Below are 6,444 nucleotides of genomic sequence, written 5' to 3'. Positions count from 1 at the left end.
TATAACATAAAGAAGCAGAACAAGTAAAGGAAATCACTGACTCTCTTAAAGGATTGGGCAGATGCTTACACCCTAAGCTGCAGTGGCCTAAATTTACTGGAGGAAACTGAATGGAATAAGAAAACATGTTTTTCCTGTTTTCTTATTTTTCTTTAGGGTCAGTGAGACTGGAGAATACAAGCTACAATATATTGTGCTTTCAACACTATGCCTAAATCAGATTCAGTCTAAAGACATTTTTTGGCAAAAGAAAACTTGTGTAGCTTCTCCTTATTTGTAACATTTGTTCCTGACATACAAAGGGAATGCAGATTATGTATGAAATGATCTATTCTTTTGAATTACTTATTCCACTCCCTCCTACTTCTATTCCTCTGACTGTCAGCTATTTACATGCTTTTGAGAGTTTCCTTATGCTCTTGATAATGATCAGAGGATGATTTTTTTAAAGTATTTAGGCTCATGAAGATACAGATAAGTGCCAATAAGAATTAGATACTTAGGTACCTTTGAAAATCTCATTTGATGCCTATTGTTAACATCTGTAAGTTCCCTTAAAAATCTAGTCATGTATACTTACTCCCACCCATACTACAGAAAGGGACCGTGAATCTGGATTTATGTTATGATTTTTTCAGCTGATTTGTAGGCTTTTGAGACTAGATCAAAATCCACTTTGATTGATTTTCCAAATGGACAGTGAATCATTCTTTTATTATCCTCTTTGTATCAGCAGAGCAGTTGGATAAGAGATGAGGTATCTCGTTCTTTTATTACCCTGGCCAGAAGTAGGAAAGCAGTAATATGCTGAGAAAAATTGCACAGAGAGAGAATAAAATTGCAATAAAGATGTTTGTAATCCTGTTACTCATTCTCAGTTGTAGGAAGACTCCTAAAACCAGACTAGGGTGTTATTATGCTATGAGAAGTATATTGTTGAAACGTACGCAGAAATAGAATTGCAGTGTAACCAAAAATCAAAGTATTTCTTCTTTTGTCCCCTTTATTTCTGTCTCCTGGTGCGCTAAGAGGTGGGCATATGGTTGATCTGTGTATGAGTCTCTTCCTGCCCACATAACACAATTTCAGGTGATGTCATAGTGTCTGCAGCTATATTACTAATGCTCCTTAGCATCTGAGATGTTCAGATCCTGTGATGGAGACCTGTGCTAACCATAATCACAGTTACAGCTGTTCACGTGTTTCCACGTGCTTCATGACTATCCCAATCTCCACATGAATGTGTGATACTCCAAAAGCCTACTGACAGCTGGCAGGCCAGATTCTGCTCTACTTTAGAGTTCTATGACAGTTTTAGTCTCTTCATAAATTGAGCTTTTTCCTAATATTGTGTTTCTCTATGAATCATGTTTTTTCCCCCAAAGCTTCATATTTGCACGTCACGTGCCCCCTGTCCCCAGCTGGCACACGGTTCTGTGAGATTTATGGAATAAGTTTGATTTTAAAAGATCTTCTGGGCAGTTTTGAATTATGCTTTGACTCATAATGGCTTCTGTCATAGCAAATATTAGAAAAATGGAAAATTAGATTCAAGCTAGTCTTCCACTCTCTTTCCTAAAATACACAGAACTTGTATCTGCAGCTGAGATTGTGGTCTTTATGCATTTTCTGATTACATACATTTAAACACCTTTCATTTTATCTTAGAAGCAACTGCAGAAAATGGAGGCAAAATAGCTGCAAGCTGAAAAAAACCCTTATTTGATTTTGTTTCCAGAATAATTCCTTGGTCAGGTTCAGTGAGTTATAGGGAGAGTTTCTCAGTTTTTCTTTTCTTTTTAATTTTCTTTTATTATTGTTTTTAACTCTTGAATCTTTGTTAAATGTTTTTTCACTGTAATGTATTTAAAAGCTTCTAGACTGTTCCTTTTCTGCAAAATGTTGGAGATAGATACATATTGTAATGAACAGAAAAAAGACTGCGCTTCACCTTCCCTAAAAATAGAATTTTGTTTGCACTTGCACAAAATATTAAGGAACCTACAAACATGCCTAGATCCCTAGAGACAGAAGATAAAGGGAACTATGCCATCAGAGATTCACTCACCTTTCAGGAAATTTTTAGTTTCAAGCTATTAAAAATATTTCCCAATTTCTTCCCCACCCAGACACAACCAGTCATTCCTGTGACCTCCCCATCTTTCCAATGGCACGTAACAGGCCAGATCGAGTCATCTGGGTTTCTGCGACTCCTAACCTAGAGTTTGCAGAGTGTACTATAAATTGGAGACATGAAAGTACTCAAAATGGACACTGAAAAAATTGACTCTTACTGCAGATCAAGCAGTGAGCAGTATCAGCTACATGGAGCTATCATTGCTGTTGCATATAGAATCATAGAATTGCTTGGTGGGAAAAGACCATCGAGATCATCAGGTCCAACCTTATCTGTCCCCTGCTAAAACATATCCCTGAGCACCTCATCTATCTGTCTTTTAAATTTCTCCAGGGACGGTGACTCAACCACTTTGCAAGGCAGCCTGTTCCAGTGCCTGATAAACCTTTTGGTGAAGAAATTTTTCCTGACTTTTAATCTGAACCTTCCCTGCTGCAATTTGAGGCCATTTCCTTTTACCGGATCACCTGTGACTTGGGAGAAGATACCAAATCCAATATCGCTACAGCCTCTTTTCAGGTATCTGTAGATAGTGATAAGATCTCCCCTCAGCCTCCTTTTCCCTAGGCTAAACACCGCAGTTCCCTCAGCTGCATCTCCTAAGGCTTGTTCTTTGGCCCCTTCACCAGTTTCATTGCCCTTCCCTGGATGTGGTCCAGCACCTCAATGTCCTTCTTGTAGCGAGGGGCCCAAAACTGAACGCAGCATTCAAAGTGCGGCCTCACCAACGCTGAATACGCAGGTACAATCACTTCCCTGATACAGCTAGCCATGTTGTTTCTGCTACAAGCCAAGATGCCATTGGCCTTCTTGGCCACACAGGCACACTGCTGGCTCACGCTTAGACAGCAGTCAACCAACACTCTCAGGTCCTTCTCTGCCAGACAGCTTTCTAGCCACTCTTTCCCAAGTCTGTAGCACTGCATGGGGTTGTTGCAGTCCAGGTGCAGGACTCTGCACTTGGCTTTGCTAAAACTCATACCATTGGTCTCAGCCCATTGATTCACCCTGTTTAGATACCTCTCCAGAACTTCCTTATCCTCAACAGATTGACAGTTCCTCCCAGTTTAGTGTCATCCGTGAACTTACCAAGGGTACATTCAATCCCCTCATCCAGGTCATTGATGGAGATATTGAACAGAACTAGACCAACATTGAGCCTTGGGAAACACCAATTGTAACAAGCCTCCAGATGGATTTAACCCTATTCACCACCACTCTTTGGGCCTGGCCATCCACCCAGTTTTTCAACCAGCAGAGGGTACGCCTGTCCAGGCCAGTGGCAGCCAGCTTCTCAAGTAGAACACTGTAAGAAATGGTGTCAAAGGCTTTACCAAGGTTTAGATACTCTACATTCACAGCCTTTGCCTCATCCACTAAGTGGGTTGAGTTGTCATAGAAGATCAGGTTAATTTGGCAGGACCTGCCCTTCATAAACCCATGCTGACTGGGCCTGATCACCTGGTTGTCTTGTGTGTGCTGTGTGATAGCACTCAAGATGACCTGCTCCATGACCTTCCCTGGCACTGAGGTCAGACTGATAGGCCTGTTGTTCCCCGGATCCTCCCTCTGACCCTTCTTGTAAATGGGAGTAACATTGCCATTTCTATTCAAGTGAAACATTCCCATTCAGCCAGGACTTGTTGTAGATGATGATGGTAGGTGAGACACGGAGCATAAGGTACTGTTCCAGTGGTCAACCTCCCTTTCACACTCCCTGATGGTCCTCAGCCTGCTCATCCCCTCCCTGAGTTCTGTCACCATGCAGAATAGTTCCTCCACCCAAAGCACACTTCCCACAGGTGAATTCCCCGCAGGAGTCTGATACCAGTGCAAGAGGAGGGCACACCCTGCAGCCTGGCATCCGGGTAGCGGCATGCACCCACTGGGGATATGTTTGGAAGGCTCCATCAGTCAGAGCTGGTGTAGAGCTTGGAGAAGTCTTATTTTTCTGCAGCGTGTTCACCATGTTTCCCTGATACTTCTGGCCAGGGTCCATTGTCCTCCCCACATGCCTTCCCTGCACACACTTGTCTGTTCACTCCGCCTGTGCAAACTGCTTTGCACGCTGCCAAGTCATGCCCTTCTGCCTCTCTTTGCCTGCACCCATTTACTACACCACTGCACTGGCACTCCTTAGGGGCTGTTTAAATTTCCTGCAGATGCTTCTGGGAATGTCCCCTCCATGACAGCTATCCATATAAGAGCTGCCACTTCCAGGAGTCAGGAATCATCTGCCCTTGGCTCCTTCCTGGGCTTCCTTCACTCCAGGGACCATTCATCTGCCTCAATATAAAGCTCAGCTGCAGAAATGACTGTCTCTGCTGCCGATTCTTGCTGATTGAGATAAAATGGAAGAGCACAGTGTTGTTAGGACACAATATAAAAGCTATGTTACAATATACATATAAGTGCATTTACTCCTGTTGCTGACTTTCAGGTCATAGATAACAAGTGTTTTATTTCAATTCTATCTACTTGGTTCAATCTTTTAGATTACTGAAAGTCATAAAATGATAAAGACACATTTATCAATAATTTACACAACATAAAAATTGAAAAGAAAAGCAGGAGGTGGGAGGCAGAAAGACAGAGTCTGAAAGGCTGGAATAATAAACATTGGTTTGCCTCTCTGATGCTTTTTTGCCCTCCCTGAGGACAGTAAATGTAAAAGCCATTGTATGCAAAATTCAGCTTACTGTTTCATTTTATTGGTGATGTAACATTTGGATTCTTTAAACCCAAAGGTGATTTCTTCTTTGAGCAACGATGTTTTTAAGCTTAAATATATAAGATATACAAATTTATCTTCCAGTTACTAAAGGAAAGTCAGTAATGAACTTGCATATTTGCTTTACTGTATGTATTTTAATGTCTTCTCTTTTCAGGAAATTTAAGGAGACTATGAATCATAACTTTTTACATGATCTCTTTTGTTGCTCCTACAAGATCTTAGAGAGAGCACTTGGGAATAATTCATCCTGTAATAGCACAGGAATACAACATTTTTTTCTTACTATTCTTTTCCTCACCAAAAGACATGTATGCTTCTGGTTTTGCTTTTTCTAAACTCTCTAATAAAACCAAAAATTTATTATCTACATATGCATGTTAAAGAAAAGAGTTTTCTTAGAACTCTTTTAGCACATACTTGAAAATAACACTACAGTATTAACCCCCATACTGATTTCAGCAATGCAATATTTAATTCATCATAAAATGTTAAGAAGCAACAAAAGAAAGGTTTCAGATGCAGGTGAGTAGATATTAACTATCCTTCGATAATTTGATCAAGAAAGCATAACATTTCAGGCAGATCTTTTACAAATCTGCAAAGCTGGGAAACTGGGATAACTTGGAAAGATTTTGTCAGTAACCTGTAAGACATATTCAAGTGGAGCAACTGGAAATTTAATTTCTGATACAGATTGTGACTTTGTTTTATTGTTTATATTTGATTGACTAAGATGCTTTTTTAGCATTCAGGTGCAATACGCGTTATTTAATCAGGAATACACCGTAGAAATAATTTTGTTACAAAGAACAACAACGAAACTCCCAGGAGAAATCTTAGAGAGGCTATTCTTTTGGTGAAAAGTTAAGCTTCCTGTTTTCATTTCAGTCCATTGTCTTTATCTGCTTATAACATTATTTTAACTTTGTAATATAATTTCCTTTCTATTTTTGTTATGAAAATTCACTTATCAGAGATATATTGTTTTAGAGCCTGTATCAAAGAAACATTTGCTACATTTAATGTTGAAACATCAGATTATTTTAAGCTAAATGAATTAGTAATAGACAGGTACGGTTGGACTTGATCTCAAAGGTCTTTTCCAACCTATCGATTCTATGATTCCAAATGACTAATTAAAAGAATAAAGAAGGGGTTCTATATGGATTAAAGACACTCATATATCACTGAACAAAGGATAATTTATTTGTTTATTTCAGTTTGGGATCTGGATTCCTGAACCAGCCTTTTGGCAAGAGCATGGAGGTACAGCTCACTGGCTAATACTGTGGGAAAGCCCTATCTAAAAAAACATCACACACTGACCAATAAATTGGTCCTTCAGGTAGACAGTGGACCCAGTTAATTCCTGGCATAACTTTGTATTGCAGAACAGAAGAAATCTTGGCTTTCTGTACAAGCGAGGTATTTTGTACTCTATGAGTTCCAAGATCAAGAAGGAAACGTCCTTGTAAGCTATAAAGAGTACACCCAGTATTATTGACATTTTGTGTTCTGCGTGTATCATTGTTTAAGAAACGTGCGGTACAAAATATTGGAAGATGCAACTCTT

This window comes from Cuculus canorus, chromosome 4 (genome assembly GCF_017976375.1).
Source record: "Cuculus canorus isolate bCucCan1 chromosome 4, bCucCan1.pri, whole genome shotgun sequence".
Classification (NCBI taxonomy): Eukaryota; Metazoa; Chordata; class Aves; order Cuculiformes; family Cuculidae; genus Cuculus; species Cuculus canorus.
Note: the sequence above shows the minus strand (reverse complement) of the source record.